The following is a 24107-nucleotide window of genomic DNA, read 5'->3' as shown; positions in this document are numbered from 1 at the left end:
CCTCTAACTTCCATCCTGTCCTCAGATTTACCTGGTCCATTTCCAACACCTCCCTCCCCTTTCTTAATCTCTCTGTCATTAATGTTGCTTGTAAAAATGCCATCTCCTTCTCTCAATTCCTCCATCTCCATCACATCTGCACTCAGGTTAAGGATTTTAATTCCAGAATGAAGCAGAAAGGAGCTTCAAAGAAAGGAGCTTCCATTTCTCCCTCCCCCCCTCCATCAACACTGCCCTCAACTGCAACTCTTCCATTTCACACATGTCTACCCTCACCCCATCCTCCCATCACCCCAGCAGGGATAGGGTTCCTCGCCTTCACTTGGCACCCTACCAACCTCTGTGTCCAATACATAATTCTCTGGAACTTCTGCCATCTCCAATGAGATCCCACTACCAAGCATATCTTTCCCTCCCTCCCCCCACTTTCTGTTTTCCGCAGGGATCACTCCCTATGTGACCCCCTTGTCCATTCGTCCCTCCCCACTCTGCCTGGCACTTATCCTTGCAGGCAGGACAAGTGCTACACCTGTCCTTACACCTCCTCCCTCACTACCATTCAGGGCCCTAAACAGTCCTTCCAGGTGAGGCGACACTTCACCTGCGAGTCTGCTGGGGTCATATACTGTGTTTGATGCTCCTACTGTGGCCTCTTGTATATCGGTGAGACCTGACATAGACTGGGAAACCACTTTGCCGAGCATCTACACTCTGTCAGGAAAAACAGGATCTCCCAGTGGCCATTTAATTCCGTTTCCCATTCCCATGCAAACATGTCAGTCCATGACCTCCTCTACTGTTGTGATGAAGCTACTCTCAGGTTGGAGGAACAACACCTTATATTCCATCTGGGTAGCTTCCGAACTGATGGCATTAACATTGATTTCTGGAATTTCTGGTAAAGACCCCCCCACCACTTCTCTATTCCCCATCCCTTTCTTGACTCTCACTTTAATTCCTTGTTTGCCCCTCACCTCCCTCTGGTGCTCCTCCCCCTTCTTCTTTCTTCTGTGGCCTTCTGTCCTTTCCTATTAGATTCCCCCTTCTCCAGATACGTATCTCTTTCACTAATCAATTTCACTAATTTAAATCGCAGCAAGAGGCGGAGAGTGAAGAGGTAAAAGAATCCTGGAGAGAAGCTGTTTTTTTAACTGATCGGGACAGAGGCTAGACTGCGCAGGCACGTGACGTAGCGTGCCAAAGATTTAAAAATAAAGACCATCATATACAGCAGCCATCGTCGGAGTGGACTGATGCAGAGTGGGATGGCTTTGGCTCAATCAGGCTTCAGTGAGAACAAGGCAGAGTCAAGGTTTGAACGGGGCACAACTGCGCAAGTGCGTGAAAGTTGGCCCGTGAGGCAGCGGGAGAATTTAAATAGCGAGCAGAGGCTGAGTACGAGCTTCACTCCAGGTGAGGTAAGGCCGGGTAAGCTCCTTTAATTAATCTGATTGGTTTAGGAGTAGGTAATGGAGGCAGCAGTTAGGGCAGTCGAGTGCTCCGTTTGCAGTATGTAGGAAGTCATGGCGAGCATAGCTGTCCCTGATGACTACACCTGCAAAAGGTGCATCCAGCTGCAGCTCCTGACAAACCGTGTTAGAGAACTGGAGCTGGAGCTGGATGAACTTCAGCTCATTCAGGAGGCAGAGGCCGAAATAGACAGGAGTTTCAGGGAGATAGTCACCCCGAGGAGTCAGGAGACAGGGTGACTGTCAGGAGAGGGAAGGGGAATAGACAGGAAGAGCAGAGCACCCCTGTGGCCGTTCCCATCAACAATAAGTATACCGTTTTGGATATTGTTGGTGGGGATGACCTACCAGGGACAAGTTGCAGTGGTTGCATCTCTGGCAGTGAGACTGGACCCTCAGCTCAGAAGGGAAGGAGGGAAAAGAGGAGAGCAGTAGTGATAGGGGATTCGATAGTTAGGGGGACAGATAGGAGGTTCTGTGGAAGAGATCGAGAATCCTGGATGGTCTGTTGCCTCCCTGGTGCCAGGGTCTGCGATATCTCGGATCCAGTTCTCAGTATTCTCAAGGGGGAGGGTGAGCAGCTGGATGTCGTGGTTCATGTAGAACCAATGACGTGGGTAGGAAGAGTGAGGAGGTCCTGAAAGGTGAGTTTAGGGAGCTAGGTGCCAAGTTAAAGGACAGGACCTCCAGGATAGCAATCTCAGGATTGCTACCATGTCACGTGCAGGTGAGTTTAGAAATAGTAAGATAGTGCAGATCAACACATGGCTGAAGACATGGTGCAGGAGGGAGGGCTTCAGATTTATAGATAATTGGGCAGATTTCCAGGGAAGGTGGGACCTGTTCCGGCAGGAGGGTTTACATCTGAACTGGAGGGGGACAAATATTCTTGCAGGTAGGTTTGCTAGAGAGGCTCCAGTGGATTTGAACTAGATATGAGGGGGGAGGGGAACCAGAGTGTAGGAACAGATGTATGGGAGAAAGAAGAAAAAGACAGTAAAGTGCTTTGTACTGTTAGAGATAAACAGAGAGGAAAAGGTGGAGAACTTCTTAAATGCATTTATTTTAATGCTAGGAGCATTGTAAGAAAGGTGGATGAGTTTAGAGCATGGATTGATACCTGGAAATATGATGTTGTAGCTATTAGTGAAACATGGTTGCAGGAGAGGGGTGATTGGCAACTAAATATTCCTGGATTTCGTTGCTTCAGGTGTGATAGAATCTGAGGGACGAGAGGGGGAGGTGTTGCGTTGCTTGTCAGAGAAAATATTACAGTGGTGCTTTGGCAGGATAGATTAGAGGGGTCGTCTAGGGAGGCTATTTGGTTGGAATTGAGGAATGGGAAAGGTGTAGTAACATTTATAGGGGTGTATTATGGACCACCTAATGGGGAGCAAGAATTGGAGGAGCAAATTTGCAAGGAGATAGCAGCTATTTGTAGTAAGCACAGGGTTGTGATTGTGGGAGATTTTAATTCTCCACACATAGACTGGGAAGCCCATACTGTAAAAGGGATGGATGGTTTGGAGTTTGTAAAATGTGTGCAGGATAGTTTTTTGCAGCAATACATAGAGGTGCTGACTAGAGAAGGGGCAGTGTTGGATCTTCTGTTAGGGAATGAAATAGGTCTGGTGATGGAGGTATGTGTTGGGGAGCACTTCGGGTTCAGTGATCACAATACCGTTAGTTTCAATATAACTATGGAGAAGGATAGGACTGGACCCAGGGTTGAGATTTTTGATTGGAGAAAGGCTAACTTTGAGGAGACACGAAAGGATTTGGAAGGAGTGGATTGGGATAAAGGTGAAATTTTGAGAGTACAGAATCTTTATGGTCCTGTTAAGTTGAAAGGAAAGGTTAAAATTTGAGAGAGCCATGGTTTTCAAGGGATATTGGAAAATTGGTTATGAAAAAGAGAGATATTTACGATAAATATAGGCAGCATGCAAAAAAATGAGGTGCTCAAGGAATATAAAGAATGTAAGAAGAATCTTCAGAAAGAAATTAGAAAAGCTAAAAGAAGGTACAAGGTTGCTTTGGCAAGTAAGGTGAAAATAAATCCAAAGGGTTTCTACAGTTATATTAAAAGCAAAAGGATAGTGAGGGATAAAATTGGTCCCTTAGAGAACCAGAGTGGACAGCTATGTGTGGAGCCGAAAGAGATGGGGGAAAGAATTTCTTTTCTTTGGTATTCACTAAGGAGAAGGATATTGAATTGTGTAAGGTAAGGGAAACAAGTAGGGAAGTTATGGAAACTATGACAATTAAAGAGGAGGAAGTACTGGCGCTTTTAAGGAATATAAAAGTGGATAAATCTCCGGGTCCTGACAGCATATTCCCTAAGACCTTGAGGGAAGTTAGTGTGGAAATAGCAGGGGATCTGACAGAAATATTTCAAATGTCATTAGAAATGGGGATGGTGCCGGAGGATTGGTGTATTGCTCATGTTGCTCTATTGTTTAAAAAGGGTTCTAAGAGTAAACCTAGCAATTATAGGCCTGTCAGTTTGACGTCAGTGGTGGGTAAATTAATGGAAAGTATTCTTAGAGATAGTATATATAATTATCTGGATATACAGGGTCTGATTAGGAACAGTCAACATGGATTTGTGCGTGGAAGGTCATGTTTGACAAATCTTATTGAATTTTTTGAAGAGGTTACTAGGAAAGTTGACAACGTTAAAGCAGCGGATACCGTCTACATGGACTTCAGTAAGGCCTTTGACAAGGTTCCACATGGAAGGTTAGTTAGGAAGGTTCAATTTTTGGGTATTAATATTGAAGTAGAAAAATGGATTCAACAGTGGCTGGGTGGGAGATGGCAGAGAGTAGTGGTGGATATCTGCTTGTCAGATTGGAGGCCAGTGACTAGTGGTGTGCCTCAGGGATCTGTACTGGGTCCAATGTTGTTTGTCATATGCATTAATGATCTGGATGATGGGGTGGTAAATTGGATTAGTAAGTATACAGATGATACTAAGGTAGGTGGCGTTGTGGATAATGAAGTAGGTTTTCAAAGCTTGCACAGAGATTTAGGCAGTTAGAAGAGTAGGCTGAAAGATGGCTGATAAGTGTGAGGTGCTACATTTTGGTAGGACTAATCCAAATAGGACATACATAGTAAATGGTAGGGCTTTGAAGAATGCAGCATGTGGATAGCATCGTGAAGAAAGCTTTTGGTATTTTGGCCTTTATAAATCAGAGCATTGCATATAGAGGTTGGGTTGTAATGTTAAAATTGTACAAGACATTAGTAAGGCCGAATTTGGAGTATTGTGTACAGTTCTGGTCACCAAATTAAAGGAAAGATGTCAACAAAATAGAGAGAGTACAGAGAAAATTTGCTAGAATGTTACCTGGGTTTCAGCACCTGAGTTACAGGGAAAGGTTGAACAAGTTTGGTCTTTATTCTTTGGAGCGTAGAAGGTTGAGGGGGGACTTGATAGAGGTATTTAAAATTATGAGGGGAATAGATAGAGTTGATATGGATAGGCTTTTTCCATTGAGAGTAGGGGAGATTCAAACAAGAGGACTTGAGTTGAGAATTAGGGGGCAAAAGTTTAAGAGTAACACGATGGGGAATTTCTTTACTCAGAGAGTGGTAGCTGTGTGGAACCAACTTCCAGTAGAAGTGGTAAAGGCAGGTTTAGTATTGTCATTTAAAGTAAAAATTGGATAGGTATATGGACAGGAAAGGAATGGAGGGTTATGGACTGAGTGCGGGTCAGTGGGACTAGGTGAGAGTAAGCATTGGCACGGACTAGAAGGGCCGAGATGGCCTGTTTCCGTGCTGTAATTGTTATATGGTTATATAATCAGCTTCCCAACTCTTTACTTCACCCTCACCCGCTTCCCAGTTTCATCTATTACCTTGTGTTTCTCCCTCTCCACCCACTTTCCACCTTCTAACTCTGACTCCTCATCTTTTTTTCTCCAGTCCTATTGAAAGGTCTTGGACTGAAACATCAACTGTACTTTTTTCCATAGATGCTGCCTGGCCTGCTGAGTTCCTCCAGCATTTAGTGTGTGTTGTTTTAGTTTCCAGCATCTGCAGATTTTCTCTTGTTTGAAATTATAGGTCAGTTAGCCTAACCTCAAATGTTGGGAAAGTGTTGGAGTATTATTCAGGTTGAAGTTTTGGGATACTTGGAGTCTAATGATAAAGATAATAATGATAATGATAAAGCATAGTTTCTATGAAGGGAAAACTTGCCTGACAAATATATTAAGAGTTTTCCTTGCAAGAAACAAGCAGGGTGGCAAACGAGAGGCAGTGGAATTTCCTTGGATTCGCAGAAGGCATTTGATAAGGTTACAGACAAGAGGCTGTTCAACAGGATAAAATTCTATGGTGTTACAAGTAAGATACTGGCATGGATAGCAGAATGACTGACAGGCAGGAGGCAGTGAGTGGGAATAAAGGGGACTTTTTCTGGTTGGCTACCAGTGACTAGAGGTGTTCCTCAGGGACTGCTCTGCTTGGGACTGCTAATTTTCACATTGTCAAAGATTTGGATAATGGAATTGATGGCTTTGTGGCATAGTTTGCTGATGATGTGAATATAGGTGGATGAGTAGGTAGTGCTGAGGAAGCAATGCGATTACAGCAGGACTTAGACAAATTGGAAGAATGGGCCAAAAATTGGCAGATGGAATATAGTGTTCGGAAATGTATGATAATGCATTTTGGTAAAAGGAACAATAGTGCAGACTGTTATTTAAATGGGGAGGAAATTCAAACATCAGGGGTGCTAAGGGACTTGAGAGTCCTCGTGCAAGACCCGCAGAAGGTTAATTTACAGGTTGAGTCTATGCTAAAGAAAGTAAATACATGTTGGCATTTATTTCAAGGGGAATAGAGTATAAAAGCAAGGAGATAATGCTGAGGCTTTATAAGCCGCTAGTCAGGCTGCACTTGGAAAATTGTCAACAGTTTTAGGGCTCATTTTTCAAAAAATATGTATTATCATTGGAGAGAGTCTAGAGGAAGTTCTCAAGGATGAAGGCATTAGTATATAAGGAGCATTTGGCAGCCTTGGGCCTGTATTCACTGGAATTTAGAAGAATGTCAGGGGAGGGATCTCATTGAAACCTACCGAATGTTGATAGGACTAGATAAGGTGGATGTGATGTTTCCAATGGTGGGGGTATCCAGAATTAGAGGACACAGCCTCAAAATTAAGGGGCAACCTTTTAGAACAGAAGTAAGGAGGAATTGTTTTAGCCAGAGAGTAGTGAATTTGTGGAATGCTCTGCCACAGGCTGGTGGAGGCCAAGTCCGTGAGTGTGCTTAAGGTGGAAGTTGATCATTTCCTGATCGGTCAGGGAATCAAAGGATATGGTGAGAAGGTAGGTATGTGGGTTGAGTGGGATTCGGAATCAGCCATGATGGAATGGTGGAGGGAACTAGATGAGCTGATTGGCCTAATTCTGCTCCTTTGTGTGCCATTGTCAGTTAAAACATCTCACAACCATTCATTGAACAATGGAATTAGTTTTGTTATCGACATATATACTGAGGTACAGTGAAAAATTATTGTGCATGCTATCCATGTACCAAGGCAATAGGATGGAAAATAATACAAATAATAAATAATGTCATTTAAAAAAAATTGGATAGGTATATGGACAGGAAAGGAATGGAGGGTTATGGGCTGAGTGCAGGTAGGTGGGACTAGGTGAGAGTAAGCGTTCAGCATGGACTAGAAGGGCCGAGATGGCCTGTTTCTGTGCTGTAATTGTTATATGGTTAATACCAGAGTGCAGATTAAAGTGTAACAATTATAGAGAAAGTGCAAAGGAGGCAGACAATAGGCCACAAGCTAATAACAAGATCAAGAGCCCAACTTCTCATACTAGTGACCTGTGACCTGTGTGATTACATTGAAGGCATAACAGTGTCTCCACATTCTTACACAATGGTGTAGATTCAACTTTCTTATATGAAAGTAGGAAATACATTAGATAGATAGGAAGTGAGATAAGGAAGGTGACAGAAGTGTGTGAAGGGAAACACCTCGGATCTAGTGATCATCAATAATTACGGGGAAGGAGAGGCCTGGTCCTCAGGTTGGGAGTCCAGATTAGAGAATGTCCAATTTTGATGGCATTGGAAAGTGTGGCACATAATTCTTTGGAACTTACGCCATCTCCTACAGGATCCTACCACCACCAAGCACACCTACCCCCCCCCCCCCATCCACTTTTTGCTTTCCGCAGAAGTCGCTCCTTAAGCGACTCCCTTGTCTATTTGTCCCTCCCCAATGATCTCCCTCTTGGCACTAATTCTTGCAAGTGGAACAACTTTCCTCCCCCCAACTTTTAAATCTACTTACCCTTTCTCCCCAGTCCTGCTGAAAGGTCTCACCTAAAACATTGACTGTACTTTTCTCCATCGATGCTGCCTGGCTAGCTGAGTTCCTCCAACACTTCATGTGTGTTGCATGGATTGGGATAGGTTGATTTGTGGCAAAGGGATGCTTGGTAAGTGGGAGGCCTTCAAAACTGAAATTTTGAAGGTATAGAGTTTGTGTGTTTCTGTCAAAATAAAAGGCAAGATCAACCGGTTTTAGGGTACCTTGATTTTTGAGAGATATTGAGGCCCTGGTTAAGAAGGAGGAAGGGTATAGCAGGGATAGGCAACAAGGAACAAATTAGGTAATTGAGTAAAATAAATGCAAGAATCACATAAGTGGGAAATCAGGAGGGCTAAAAGAAAACATGAGATGGCTCTGGCAGACAAGGTGAAGGAGAATCAATCCCAAGAGCTTCTTGCTATTCTGACTACTTGCTCCCATTGACCACTTGCTTTCAATTCTTCAAAGATTCATTTTATTGTCAAAGTATGTGTATGGGATACAACTCTGATATTCGTCTTCTCCAGATAGCCATGAAATACAGAAAAGGCATTGAAAGAAAAGACATCAAACCTCTCCCCACAGGAAAATGAAACAAAACTCTCAAACCCCCACCCACTCCCTTACACAAAAGCTAACAGATCGCCCACACGGAAAATGAGCTGGAGCATCAAACCTCAAATCCTCAACTCCCTGCCTCGCAAAAAAAAGCAACAATAGCATCCAACCCCTAGCCCCCTCCCTTGCAAAAAACAGACAAAAACATCAAATCCCCAACCCATTCTCTCGCAAAAAAAGCGACATAACATCAATCCCCTCCCGTGCAAAAATAAGAGGGGTGATTGATAAGTTCGTGGCCTAAGATAGAAGGAGCTGGGTTATTAACTTCAAACTTTCTGCATAATCACTTATAGTTGACCTGCATTTGCATGTAACGATAGCTGTATAACTCATCTCCTTCTACCCTAGGCCACAAACTTATCAATCACCCATATAACCATATAGCAACTACAGCACGGAAACAGGCCATCTTGGCCCTTCTAGTCCATGCTGAATGCTTACTCTCACCTATTCCCACTGACCCGCACTCAGCCTATAACCCTCCATTCCTTTCCTGTCCATATACCTACCAATTTTACTTTAAATGACAATACCGAACCTGCCTCTACCACTTCCACTGGAAACTTGTTCCACACAGCTACCTCTCTCTGAGTAAAGAAATTCCCCCCCCATGTTACCCCTAAACTTTTGCCCCCTGACTCTCAACTCATGTCCTCTTGTTTGAATCTCCCCTACTCTCAATGGAAAAAGCCTATCCAAGTCACCTCTATCTATCCCCCTCATAATTTTAAGTACCTCTATCAAGTTTCCCCTCAACCTTCTACGCTCCAAAGAATAAAGACCTAACTTATTTAACCTTTCCCTGTAACTTAGGTGCTGAAACCCAGGTAACATTCTAGTAAATCTTCTCTGTACTCTCTCTATTTTGTTGATATCTTTCTGTCAGGGTCCGGTCCGGAACCACGTTCCGGGTTTTGATCCAGTCTGGGGGCTCCGGACTCCGGGTCCTGCAGTTGTCCCTCCCGTCACCTGTGATCTAGTTAGGATCCTCCTGGTTCAAGGAGGCACACCTGTAACTCATTGAGCTGCAGGTGTTTATAAGGGGCCTTGGAACTGGGACCAGGCGGGTGGTCGTTTTGTTCTGTTTCCCATTTCTCCACCGACTCCGAACTCTGCTTTGCATTCTGTGATTCCGCCCGGGCTCAGATCTTCTTTTCATCATGCTTCTCTGCCCCATGCCAGTACTACCAGATTGGTCCGCTCCCCCACCTTTCTTCCCATGCGCTGGTCCTGCTTCTCTGCTCGTTTGTTTTTCGCGCGGTCATGCTGTCTGCCGGCCGTTTCCGAATTTCCCGTTGTCATGACTGTTGTGTTGGTCACCCTGGACCTATGCCCGTTCCTACCCCTTGCCTCTGTTGGGCAGGTCCGGCCGACCTGCCGCTGCCCGGCAGTGGTTCTGCCTGTTCCTACCCCTTGCCTCAGTTGGGCAGGTCCGGCCGACCTGCCGTTGCCCGGCAGTGGTTCTGCCCCGTCCTTCTGTTCCGCCCAAACCCTAGGATAGTGCCCCGCACCTGCCTAGGGGTCCGTTTGTGCCCAGGCCTCCAGTGTTTCTGCCTGGGGGGGTGTCCCTACCTGGGATATATGGTGGGGAGGGCTCTCCGCCAGCTTATCTGCCCGCCAGCCTGCCTGAACTTCGGGGACTTGTCTGCCTGCCTGAACCCCGGGGACCTGCCTGCCTGAACCCCGGGGACCTGCCTGCCTGCCTGCCTAAACCCCGGGGACCTGCCGGCCTGCCTGAACTTCGAGAGCCCACTCCGCTCTGCCTGCCTGATGCTCTATCTACCTGAACCCCAGCTCTACCCTTAAATGCCAAGGCATCCCCATCCAGCCCTACCCCTAGTACTTCAGTGTCTGCGTCCTGCGTTTGGGTCCATCCGGCCCCGATCCTGACACTTCCCTATAATTTGGCAACCAGAACTGTATACAATACTGCAAATTTGGTCTTACCAATGCCTTGTACAATTTTAACATTACATCCCAACTCCTATCTCCATCTGTGGACACTTTCTGGAGGCCCAAGATCCGTATGCTCCATGACCGCTGGACTAAGTGTGTAAATGTAGGAGGGTTCTTTGTTGAAAAATAAATGTGCTAGGTTTTCTAAAATTGACCTTCTACCTTAGGCCACAAACTTATCAATTGCCCCCATACAGTGACAATAGCGTTAAGCCCCAACCCCTTCCCTTGCACAAAACAACAACAAAAATAGCATCAAATCCCCAACTCACACACTCACACAAAAGCTAACAGATCACCCACACAGAACAACCAACAACAAAAACTTAGAACCATAGAACACTATGGCACAGTACAGGCCATTCAGCCCTCCATGTTGTGCCAACCCACATAATCCTTTAAAAAAAAGTACTAAACCTACACTACCTCATAACCCTCCATTTTTCTTTCATCCATGTGCCTGTCCAAGAGGCTCTTAAATACCCCTAATGTTTTAGCCTCCACCACCATCCCTGGCAAGTCATTCCAAGCACTCACAATCCTCTGTGTAAAAAAACTTACCCCTGATGTCTCCCCTAAACTTCCCTCCCTTAATTTTGTACATATGCCCCCTGGTGTTTGCTATTGGTGCCCTGGGAAACAGGTAATGACTATCCACCCTATCTATGCCTCTCATAATCTTGTAGACCTCTATCAAGTCCCCTCTCATTCTTCTACGCTCCAAAGAGAAAAGTCCCAGCTCTGCTAACCTTGCTTCATATGACTTGTTCTCCAATCCAGGCAACATCCTGGTAAATCTTTTCTGCACCCTCTCCATAGCTTCCACATCCTTCCTATAATGAGGTGACCAGAATTGAACACAATACCCTAAGTGTGGTCTCACCAGAGATTTGTAGAGTTGCAACATGACCTCTCCATTCTTGAACTCAATCCCCATGTTAATGAGGCCTAGCAACTCATAGGCCTTCTTAACTACCCTATCAACCTGTGCAGCAACCTTGAGGGATGTATGGATTTGAAACCTAAGGTCCCTTTGTTCATCCACACTCTTAAGTAACCGACCATTAACCCTGTACTCAGTCTTCTGGTTTGTCCTTCCAAAATTCATCACCTCACAGTTATCCGGATTGAACTCCATCTGCCATTTTTCTGCCCAACTCTGCAGCCTGTCTATATCCTCTTGTAACCTTCGACAACCTACTGCTTCATCCATAACTCCTCCAATCTTCGTGTCATCTGCAAACGTACTCACCCATCCATCTGCCTCTACATCCAGGTCATTTATAAAAATCACAAATAGCGGGGTCCTAGGACAGATCCCTGCGGCACTCCACTAGTCACTAACCTCCAGGCAGAATTCTTTCCTTCCACAACTACCGTCTGCTTCTTCCTTTAAGCCAATTTTTTATCAAAACAGCTAAGGTTCCACTTATCCCATGCCTCATGACTTTCTGAATGAGTCTCTCATGACGGGCCTTGTCAAATGCTTTGCTAAAGTCCATGTAGACCACATCCATTGCCCTACCCTCATCAATTTCTTTTGTTACCTCTTCAAAAAACTCTATCAGGCTCGTCAGGCACGATCTTCCCTTCACAAAGCCATGTTGACTATCCATGAGTAGACTGTACTTCTCCAAATGCTCATAGACAAGGCAAGGGCAAACTACGGCCTGCAGGCCATATGCGGCCCGTCAAGCTTTTTAATCCGGCCCGCAGAACTTGATGAAATTATATTAATAAACCTTGTTAACGTTTTTTCCCCACAATTCTGGCGTTTTCCCAATAGATGACGCACTCTATATACATCTGTGGCGACCCATTTCCTGGCACATCCGAACCGGCTCACAATTAGCCAGCATTCCGGCTAAGGGAGATAGCCTGCGGGGATTTGCGAGCACAGAGCTTTGGAGCCTCTGCGCCACGGGGGGCAGGTTGAGGGAGGCTTAAAAGTGAGGCTGGGGATTTCGAATAAAGTTTTTTTTCTTCGACTGCAGTTAACAACTCCGTGTCATAATTTTGGTGCTGCATGTAGCACACCGCTACACATTGACCTTTGTTGAGGTGCAGCGTATTACTCCACATTTGCGCTTTACTCTTTGTTCGGCTCGACCTATTTGTGTGAACAGGCGTTCAGCGTCATGAACATCAACAAAGCCAGCCACAGATCCAAATTAACTGACCAACACCTCAGATCCATCCTGAGAATTGCCACAACAAAACTAAATCCAGACTTTGATGTGCTGGCTAAAAAGGGAGACCAACAACACTGTTCCCACTGAAATTAAAAATAAGTTTCTTCGTTGTGTTATGTAAAAAATGCATTTGAAAATATTTTTTTCAATAAGCCTTACATGTTACATGTCATTTCTGTTAAGTGATGGACATGAGTAGTGCTCAGGTGCACGTACGTTCTCAAAATAAAAAATGCGCTCCAGATCAAATAACGCGCTCCGCATACTGGCGCGCTGTCACTGTTCTGTCTTTGTGCTGGTCGTTGTTGAGTTTTGGCACAGGGGACAATTGAATAAGAAGGAGCAGGACAAGTAGACCTGCATCTCCTACCGTTTTTGAAATAAAGACAGGCAGGAGGAGAGTGATGATGATAATATCTGGAAGGATAACAGAATTTTCAGTGCTTTAAAATAATAACTGTTACTATTTAAAAAAGCTGTATTTTATTCATTTAATTTTCAGTGTTTTAAAAGTCATTTCAATAAATAGCTAAATACCATGGGACTTCAAAGACAGATATTTTGTTGTAATGCATTTGTTCATTTTCAATTGAAATTAAAGCACATGTTTTCTGCATATCCCATGATATTTTATTTTCTCTTATGAGGTGTATTACCAAAACACTCCGTCCATCTGCTCCTGGTCCGGCCCCCCTGTCAAATTTTAGAACCCTTTGTGGCCCACAAGTCAATAAGTTTGCCCACCCCTGTCATAGACCCTATCCTTAAGAATCCTTTCCAGTAGTTTGCATAAGACTCACTGGTCTATAGTTCCCATGTTTCTCCCTATTAGCTTTTTTAAACAAGGGAATTACATTTGCCATTCTCCAGTCCTCCGGCTCTTCCCCTGTAGAGGATTCAAAGATCATAGCTAATGCTCCAGCGATCTCTTCTCTCAATTCCTACAACAACCTGGGGTGTATCATATCCGGCCCTGGGGATTTATCAATCTTAATGTTTTTAAGAAGATCCAGCACTTCTTCTTCCTTAATCTCCACATTGTCCAGCACACAGGCCCGCTCTACTTTGACCTCATCCTGATCAAGATCTTTTTCACTTATGAATACTGAAGCATACTTATTGTACGTTGAAAGGTCTTGATAGAGTGGATGTAGAGAGAATGTTTCCTACGGTGTTTCCTAAGTTCAGAGGGTACAGCCTCAGAATAGAGGGCCATGCGTTTAGAATGGAGGTGAAGAGGAAATTTTTTAGCCAGAGATTGGAGAATCTGTGAAATTCATTGCCACAGGCAACTTTGGAGGCCAAGTCATTGGCAGAGGTTGATAGATTCTTGATTCGTCAGGGCATGAAAAGATATGGTGTGAAGGCAGGAAATTGGGGCTGAGAGGGAGATTGATCAACCATGATGAAATGGTGGAGTAGACTTCATGGGCCAAATCACAGTGTGTTACCTACAATCCCAGTAACTTTAATTTTGAACAATGACCTATTAAGTGGGACTTATCTATATATTTCTGTAGGTTCAAATCACATCTATTGATTTTCTTTTACCTATTCAGACTTCTTAAGCATGATTTCTCTTTTCTAAGCTCATGGAGACTTTGTCCCATTTGATTAAGACTTTTTAACAATTCTGGTTCTACAGTTTTATAATAGATATCAGTAATTTCCCCACTGCTGATGCTATATTGAAGTGATTTATAGGCTCCATATAAATCATTTTTATCATAATATATATTTTAAGGCTCCCTCTTTCTTTGAGTAGTGTAGTCACATCTCCCTCCCTAAAATTCAAAGAAACTGCTTCAGATTTAAAGAATTTTGGAAGTTGACCGATACCTGTCCTTTTTTGGATCATTTACTTTATTAGCCTAGATGCAGAATATCAAGACCCAGGGATTTGTCAGTCTTCAGCTGTATTTATTTCATCAACATTACTTCCTACCTAATTCTGACCCTTCAGTTTTTCCTTTCATATCGAGACCTTTGATTCCCTAATATATCTGAGGGTTTCTTATGGTTTACACTTCATAATTTTCTTTCAGCATCCTCTGCCCCAGTGAATAAACCCAGCCTTGCTTTCATAATGACCGAGAGACTCCATCCCAGCAAACATCCTGGTGGATGTCCTCTGCACCATCTTTGGTGCAGTCAGTCACGTTTTGCCCGTAGTGTGGTTAACAAAATGGGACACAGTGCTGCAAGTAAGGCTGAACCAATGTTTTGTGAAGCTGTACCATAATCTTCCACAATATTCCACACATTAGCTATAGTAGGCATTCCCTCTCATTGGATTTAAAAATTATCTCTACTTACTGTTGTTTTATTTTAAATGTAAATTGATGACAATGTTACGAATGTGCCACAACTCTGAGGGGCCAAAGGGTACAAGGTAGCCCCCTCCTTTTTGAGAATCGCAAGATCACTATTAAGTCAGTTCAGGAGACCCAGGAAATGAGAGAAAGACATGCAGAATCCACAAAGAGTTTGGAATGTGTCCTGGCCTCCGAAAGGCGGAACCATTGATACCGGCTATTGTCTCTTGGAGACGGAATTGTGTATTGAATTCTGTGCGACGCATCGAAGCCCCCAGGCAATGAACCGGGGGGGGGGGGGGAGGTTGGTGGAGGGATTGCATCATCCCAACCTGATTGACATCTGAGACCCTGTGAGTCAGGATAAAAGAGGGTCTGTGGGAACAGCCCCTCAGACGCACCAGAAGAAACACTAGAACTCCTGTAACAGCGTAATAGTGAAAGCCGGTGGAAACAGCCCACGTGCGTCCTTTTCCATTTGCCTCGGAATTGGTGGGTCTTTACCACGGAAGCACGGCTTTAGCTAACCACAAAAGGGGAAATCAGTTCCCCAACGACTCTCGAAGGATTGACATCAGAAAAGGAATGGGCAAGCTAAAGCACCGTCTTTCTCTCCAACCAAAAAGCTGCAGCTTGAATGAGCTTGAGTGACTTTTATATTTCCATCGGACAATACGTTATCCCCTAGACAATGATAGAGCTATTTCTTATTGATTATTATTATACCCGCACTTTTAGATTTAGTATTGACGACATATATTATCTGTATGTTTGCATTGATATTATTTTTGTGTATTTTTATCAATAAATACTGTTAAAAATAGTATCATCAGACTTCAGCGGACCTCTCCATCTTTGCTGGTAAGTGACCCAGTTACGGGGTACGTAACAGTTAGGGTTCTCGTCTGGAGATTTGACACCAAATTGTGAGGCCAGTGAATCCGGCTTGTAAGTCCAAACTTGGATCTGGTTATGTGGGTAGCCAGACAGGAAACCAACAAAGATGGACATGGATGAATTTATAGAAAACCCGACTCTAGAGGCACTAGAGGCGACCACCAAATCGGACTTGATAAATCTGGCAAAAGGGCTAAATCTCGCAGAGGTGAGGTTGTCCATGAAAAAGTGAGAGGTGCGAAGGGCAATAACTCAGTATTATATTGGGAAGAATGTTTGCAGCTGAGGTATTGGAAAATATCCCTGAAAAGGTACCAGCTAGTGGGACGGCTCAGTTAGAGTTGGAGAAGTTAAGGTTGGAACATGAAATTAAGTTAAAGCAGCTGAGAAGGAGAGAGCCGAGAAGGAGCGAGAGTATGGGGAGGCAGAGAAACAAAGGAAACATGACTTGGAGATGGAGAAGTTAAGGAAAGGATGAAGAGATCAAGGGTCAGACCGAGAGGAGTGGTTTAATGTTAGTCGAGAGTTGAGGTTAGTACCTCCGTTCGAGGAGACGGATGTTGATAGTTATTTCTTGCTTTTTGAGAAGGTGGCAGTGAATCAGAAGTGGCCCAAAGAGCAGTGGGTGGCGTTGTTACAAAGTATGTTAAAAGGGAAGGCACAACGAACATATACGGCGTTGTCCATGGAGGAAGAAGAGGAGGAGAGTTATGACAAAGTAAAGGCGGCCATTCTCCGGAGTTATGAGTTAGTACCTGAAGCGTATAGACAAAAGTTCAGGAGTTTAAAAAAAGGGTGGAATGAGACGTATACCGAGTTTGCCTATGAGAGGGGTGCGCTCTTGGACCATTGGTGTACAGCGGAAATAGTGGAGGAGGATTATTGGCCTCTCAGGGAGTTAATTCTGATTGAGGAATTTAAAGGCTGTGTTTCGGAGGATATCCGGATGTATTTGAATGAGAAGCCGAATAAGTCCATCTCAGAGTTTGCTAGGTTCGCAGATGAATATGCCCTAACCCACAAGACAAAGTTTTCCTCGAATAAAAGTTCCCAGAGAGACCGTGGAAACGATCGAGAAATCCCGCCGGCTGAGGCAGAGTTCCCGCCGGGAGCTAGTGGTAAGATTGAGGGGGAAAGGCCAGACGGCCAGAGATTTCCGGGCTTGACCTGTTTTAATTGCGGAAAGGGGGGGCATATTGCATCTAGGTGCTTTGCTCTGAGGAAAGAGACAGGAAAAGGGAAAGCAGCAGTCCCTATCAGATGTGCCGTGGTAATCAGTAAATAGACAAGAGAGCCCCAGGTAGACAGAGTACGAGAAGGGTCTGAGACTTGTATGTCAAACAGAACCATGTCTGTGAAGGAGAGAGACACTCCAGTTCCAGTACGGATCTGGAGAGACACGGGGGCTGAACTATCATTGATCGGCAGTAAGGTACTAGATTTTGGTTGCAAGACGGGAATGGTAGCTGTGAAAGGAATAGGAAAGGGGACGGAAATGGTGCCCTTGCATAGGATCATTATGGATTGTGAGCTGGTGTCTGGACCTGTTGAAATAGGGGTGCGATCAGAATTCCCGAGAACTGACGCGGACGTCCTTCTTGGTAATGATTTAGCCGGTGGTAAGGTTTGGTCAGCAATGACGCTGACAAGCTGGCCAGTGAGTGTTGCGGTCCCGCCCCTGGATTCCAAGATCTATCCCGCATGCGCGGTCACTCGCAGCATGTCGAGAAAGGCAGCTGAGAAAGGAAGCAGTTTAAATCCGGCCAGTATCGATTTGGCTGAGATGTTTTTACCGACCCTGTACCACGAGGGTTTAGAGGGTGGTAAAACGAAGAGTAGTAAAGTGAAAGAGTGTAAGGGAGAGGAGGTAGACCTGCCCTTAGTGAGGAGAAAAGTTCTAGAGGCAGAAAATAATGACGAGGAACAGATAGAGCTGTTAAAGGGTCCAGGGTTGGACATGGATGATCTGTCTGGTTTGGCAGACTGTTTGAAGAAGTTGAACATTCTAAAGGTGTTCCCGATAATGGAATGAGGGCAGCCCTAGATGAAAAGGGTGCCCTTGCCTTGAAGAAGTCTGCTGGGTTGGCAGATGAGGTTGTTTCAGCCCGCAGGGTTGAGTTTACTCCGGAAGGGAGTTGCCCAGAGAGTAACTGGGAGGATCAGGGGAGTTTAGAATTTGGACCGGGTACAGGTATTGAAAGCCTGGAAGAGCCTGAAATGTCCCGTTTGAGTGTGTCCTAGATGTGGATGCAAGTGGTACTGAACCTAGTAATGGAGCTCTGAAAAAGTCTGTGGTATTTGATTCAGTTGAAAAGGAATGCAGTCCTTGTGGGTCATATAGACTTGGTTCAGGGAAGAAAGGGTTAACTTTGGTAATAGTGGGAAGTGAGAGTTCCCAGGTGTTTGTGCTCGAAGGTGTGTTAAAAGTTAATGCAGAGATCAAAAGTGGGGAGATGAATATTATTATTGAAGGAAACAGGAAATATGTAGTTCCCAAATTGAATGAAGAAAATTTAAAGGCTGGATTGATATCAAAGGCAGCAACCAGGCTACAGAGACAATGGTGTGATACCACAAAGCCTGCGGATCACTTACAGGTTGAGTTGGAAGGTGACGGGACCCCACATGCTATTGTTATTCCAGAGTGTGGTGTGAAAAGGCAGAATTTGAAATGCTGTTTGAACAAAGAGTTCGAACTGAAAACTAATAGCCTGAAGGGTCCTGAAGAGAAAACTAGCAACTTGCGTAAAATTAAAGAATTGGGTGGAAATTCAGAAGATGGGCTAAGTTTGGGACACATTGTTGATAAAATATCTCCTATGGAAGGAGCAGACGAAAACCTATTTCGTCAGGGGGCCCAAGCTCCCCACGTGGGAATTAACTGGAAAAGAGGCGAGGGTTAATGGGGATGCCATTTTTAAATAGCAAAAGCCGGTTTTATGGGATTTCGACAAAGCATGTGAATAATAAAGACAACCCCATGGAAGCCTGCCTGTTAAGTTTGAAAGCAACATAAAGATTAGTATTTGCATGAACCTTTGTAGTATACACGTAAGCTCAGATCACAAATCTTTAGTTTTTGTTTGCTGAAGGAAAGAAATAAAAATAGGTGGTTATTAAATTGAAGTCTGATGCTACAAGACTTTAGTAAGGTACAAGATGTTAAGATATTAAAGGAAGTGACACTGTAATCGTTAACTGTTTAGATGCTGAATTGAATGTAGAGAATTGAATTTCTCTGTAGAGAAAAAAAAAACTTTTGTATTGTGTTAGATTCTAAAATCCTGTAAGACTCTGTACTACTTTGTTTTCACCGCTGGTGGAAACACTTTGAAGAAAGGGGGTGTTACGAATGTGCCACAATTCTGAGGGGCCGAAGGGTACAAAGTAGCCCCCTCCTTTTTGAGAATCACAAGATCACTATTAAGTCAGTTCAGGAGACCCAGGAAATGAGAGAAAGACATGCAGAATCCACAAAGAGTTTGGAATGTGTCCTGGCCTCCGAAAGGCGGAACCATTGATACCGGCTATTGTCTCTTGGAGACGGAATTGTGTATTGAATTCTGTGCGACGCATCGAAGCCCCCAGGCAATGAACCGGGGGGGGGGGGGGAGGTTGGTGGAGGGATTGCATCATCCCAACCTGATTGACATCTGAGACCCTGTGAGTCAGGATAAAAGAGGGTCTGTGGGAACAGCCCCTCAGACGCACCAGAAGAAACACTAGAACTCCTGTAACAGCGTAATAGTGAAAGCCGGTGGAAACAGCCCACGTGCGTCCTTTTCCATTTGCCTCGGAATTGGTGGGTCTTTACCACGGAAGCACGGCTTTAGCTAACCACAAAAGGGGAAATCAGTTCCCCAACGACTCTCGAAGGATTGACATCAGAAAAGGAATGGGCAAGCTAAAGCACCGTCTTTCTCTCCAACCAAAAAGCTGCAGCTTGAATGAGCTTGAGTGACTTTTATATTTCCATCGGACAATACGTTATCCCCTAGACAATGATAGAGCTATTTCTTATTGATTATTATTATACCCGCACTTTTAGATTTAGTATTGACGACATATATTATCTGTATGTTTGCATTGATATTATTTTTGTGTATTTTTATCAATAAATACTGTTAAAAATAGTATCATCAGACTTCAGCGGACCTCTCCATCTTTGCTGGTAAGTGACCCAGTTACGGGGTACGTAACAGTTAGGGTTCTCGTCTGGAGATTTGACACCAAATTGTGAGGCCAGTGAATCCGGCTTGTAAGTCCAAACTTGGATCTGGTTATGTGGGTAGCCAGACAGGAAACCAACAAAGATGGACATGGATGAATTTATAGAAAACCCGACTCTAGAGGCACTAGAGGCGACCACCAAATCGGACTTGATAAATCTGGCAAAAGGGCTAAATCTCGCAGAGGTGAGGTTGTCCATGAAAAAGTGAGAGGTGCGAAGGGCAATAACTCAGTATTATATTGGGAAGAATGTTTGCAGCTGAGGTATTGGAAAATATCCCTGAAAAGGTACCAGCTAGTGGGACGGCTCAGTTAGAGTTGGAGAAGTTAAGGTTGGAACATGAAATTAAGTTAAAGCAGCTGAGAAGGAGAGAGCCGAGAAGGAGCGAGAGTATGGGGAGGCAGAGAAACAAAGGAAACATGACTTGGAGATGGAGAAGTTAAGGAAAGGATGAAGAGATCAAGGGTCAGACCGAGAGGAGTGGTTTAATGTTAGTCGAGAGTTGAGGTTAGTACCTCCGTTCGAGGAGACGGATGTTGATAGTTATTTCTTGCTTTTTGAGAAGGTGGCAGTGAATCAGAAGTGGCCCAAAGAGCAGTGGGTGGCGTTGTTACAAAGTATGTTAAAAGGGAAGGCACAACGAACATATACGGCGTTGTCCATGGAGGAAGAAGAGGAGGAGAGTTATGACAAAGTAAAGGCGGCCATTCTCCGGAGTTATGAGTTAGTACCTGAAGCGTATAGACAAAAGTTCAGGAGTTTAAAAAAAGGGTGGAATGAGACGTATACCGAGTTTGCCTATGAGAGGGGTGCGCTCTTGGACCATTGGTGTACAGCGGAAATAGTGGAGGAGGATTATTGGCCTCTCAGGGAGTTAATTCTGATTGAGGAATTTAAAGGCTGTGTTTCGGAGGATATCCGGATGTATTTGAATGAGAAGCCGAATAAGTCCATCTCAGAGTTTGCTAGGTTCGCAGATGAATATGCCCTAACCCACAAGACAAAGTTTTCCTCGAATAAAAGTTCCCAGAGAGACCGTGGAAACGATCGAGAAATCCCGCCGGCTGAGGCAGAGTTCCCGCCGGGAGCTAGTGGTAAGATTGAGGGGGAAAGGCCAGACGGCCAGAGATTTCCGGGCTTGACCTGTTTTAATTGCGGAAAGGGGGGGCATATTGCATCTAGGTGCTTTGCTCTGAGGAAAGAGACAGGAAAAGGGAAAGCAGCAGTCCCTATCAGATGTGCCGTGGTAATCAGTAAATAGACAAGAGAGCCCCAGGTAGACAGAGTACGAGAAGGGTCTGAGACTTGTATGTCAAACAGAACCATGTCTGTGAAGGAGAGAGACACTCCAGTTCCAGTACGGATCTGGAGAGACACGGGGGCTGAACTATCATTGATCGGCAGTAAGGTACTAGATTTTGGTTGCAAGACGGGAATGGTAGCTGTGAAAGGAATAGGAAAGGGGACGGAAATGGTGCCCTTGCATAGGATCATTATGGATTGTGAGCTGGTGTCTGGACCTGTTGAAATAGGGGTGCGATCAGAATTCCCGAGAACTGACGCGGACGTCCTTCTTGGTAATGATTTAGCCGGTGGTAAGGTTTGGTCAGCAATGACGCTGACAAGCTGGCCAGTGAGTGTTGCGGTCCCGCCCCTGGATTCCAAGATCTATCCCGCATGCGCGGTCACTCGCAGCATGTCGAGAAAGGCAGCTGAGAAAGGAAGCAGTTTAAATCCGGCCAGTATCGATTTGGCTGAGATGTTTTTACCGACCCTGTACCACGAGGGTTTAGAGGGTGGTAAAACGAAGAGTAGTAAAGTGAAAGAGTGTAAGGGAGAGGAGGTAGACCTGCCCTTAGTGAGGAGAAAAGTTCTAGAGGCAGAAAATAATGACGAGGAACAGATAGAGCTGTTAAAGGGTCCAGGGTTGGACATGGATGATCTGTCTGGTTTGGCAGACTGTTTGAAGAAGTTGAACATTCTAAAGGTGTTCCCGATAATGGAATGAGGGCAGCCCTAGATGAAAAGGGTGCCCTTGCCTTGAAGAAGTCTGCTGGGTTGGCAGATGAGGTTGTTTCAGCCCGCAGGGTTGAGTTTACTCCGGAAGGGAGTTGCCCAGAGAGTAACTGGGAGGATCAGGGGAGTTTAGAATTTGGACCGGGTACAGGTATTGAAAGCCTGGAAGAGCCTGAAATGTCCCGTTTGAGTGTGTCCTAGATGTGGATGCAAGTGGTACTGAACCTAGTAATGGAGCTCTGAAAAAGTCTGTGGTATTTGATTCAGTTGAAAAGGAATGCAGTCCTTGTGGGTCATATAGACTTGGTTCAGGGAAGAAAGGGTTAACTTTGGTAATAGTGGGAAGTGAGAGTTCCCAGGTGTTTGTGCTCGAAGGTGTGTTAAAAGTTAATGCAGAGATCAAAAGTGGGGAGATGAATATTATTATTGAAGGAAACAGGAAATATGTAGTTCCCAAATTGAATGAAGAAAATTTAAAGGCTGGATTGATATCAAAGGCAGCAACCAGGCTACAGAGACAATGGTGTGATACCACAAAGCCTGCGGATCACTTACAGGTTGAGTTGGAAGGTGACGGGACCCCACATGCTATTGTTATTCCAGAGTGTGGTGTGAAAAGGCAGAATTTGAAATGCTGTTTGAACAAAGAGTTCGAACTGAAAACTAATAGCCTGAAGGGTCCTGAAGAGAAAACTAGCAACTTGCGTAAAATTAAAGAATTGGGTGGAAATTCAGAAGATGGGCTAAGTTTGGGACACATTGTTGATAAAATATCTCCTATGGAAGGAGCAGACGAAAACCTATTTCGTCAGGGGGCCCAAGCTCCCCACGTGGGAATTAACTGGAAAAGAGGCGAGGGTTAATGGGGATGCCATTTTTAAATAGCAAAAGCCGGTTTTATGGGATTTCGACAAAGCATGTGAATAATAAAGACAACCCCATGGAAGCCTGCCTGTTAAGTTTGAAAGCAACATAAAGATTAGTATTTGCATGAACCTTTGTAGTATACACGTAAGCTCAGATCACAAATCTTTAGTTTTTGTTTGCTGAAGGAAAGAAATAAAAATAGGTGGTTATTAAATTGAAGTCTGATGCTACAAGACTTTAGTAAGGTACAAGATGTTAAGATATTAAAGGAAGTGACACTGTAATCGTTAACTGTTTAGATGCTGAATTGAATGTAGAGAATTGAATTTCTCTGTAGAGAAAAAAAAAACTTTTGTATTGTGTTAGATTCTAAAATCCTGTAAGACTCTGTACTACTTTGTTTTCACCGCTGGTGGAAACACTTTGAAGAAAGGGGGTGTTACGAATGTGCCACAATTCTGAGGGGCCGAAGGGTACAAAGTAGCCCCCTCCTTTTTGAGAATCACAAGATCACTATTAAGTCAGTTCAGGAGACCCAGGAAATGAGAGAAAGACATGCAGAATCCACAAAGAGTTTGGAATGTGTCCTGGCCTCCGAAAGGCGGAACCATTGATACCGGCTATTGTCTCTTGGAGACGGAATTGTGTATTGAATTCTGTGCGACGCATCGAAGCCCCCAGGCAATGAACCGGGGGGGGGGGGGGTTGGTGGAGGGATTGCATCATCCCAACCTGATTGACATCTGAGACCCTGTGAGTCAGGATAAAAGAGGGTCTGTGGGAACAGCCCCTCAGACGCACCAGAAGAAACGCTAGAACTCCTGTAACAGCGTAATAGTGAAAGCCGGTGGAAACAGCCCACGTGCGTCCTTTTCCATTTGCCTCAGAATTGGTGGGTCTTTACCACGGAAGCACGGCTTTAGCTAACCACAAAAGGGGAAATCAGTTCCCCAACGACTCTCGAAGGATTGACGTCAGAAAAGGAATGGGCAAGTTAAACCTTCGTCTTTCTCTCCAACCAAAAAGCTGCAGCTTGAATGAGTTTGAGTGACTTTTATATTTCCATCGGACAATACATTATCCCCTAGACAACGATAGAGCTATTTCTTATTGATTATTATTATACGCACGCTTTTAGATTTAGTATTGACGATGTATATTATCTGTATGTTTCCATTGATATTATTT

The 24107-nt window shown here is 44.4% G+C and overlaps 1 protein-coding gene across 1 annotated transcript in view; it reads right to left on the bottom strand.

Moving 5' to 3' along the window:
* Positions 1–24107, bottom strand: part of LOC132397524 (mucin-6-like) — a 262599-nt gene that overhangs the window by 16444 nt on the left and 222048 nt on the right. The window lies entirely within an intron of this gene.

This window comes from Hypanus sabinus, chromosome 7 (genome assembly GCF_030144855.1).
Source record: "Hypanus sabinus isolate sHypSab1 chromosome 7, sHypSab1.hap1, whole genome shotgun sequence".
In the NCBI taxonomy this organism is placed as follows: domain Eukaryota; kingdom Metazoa; phylum Chordata; class Chondrichthyes; order Myliobatiformes; family Dasyatidae; genus Hypanus; species Hypanus sabinus.
This window is presented reverse-complemented; position numbering and strand designations above follow the sequence as displayed.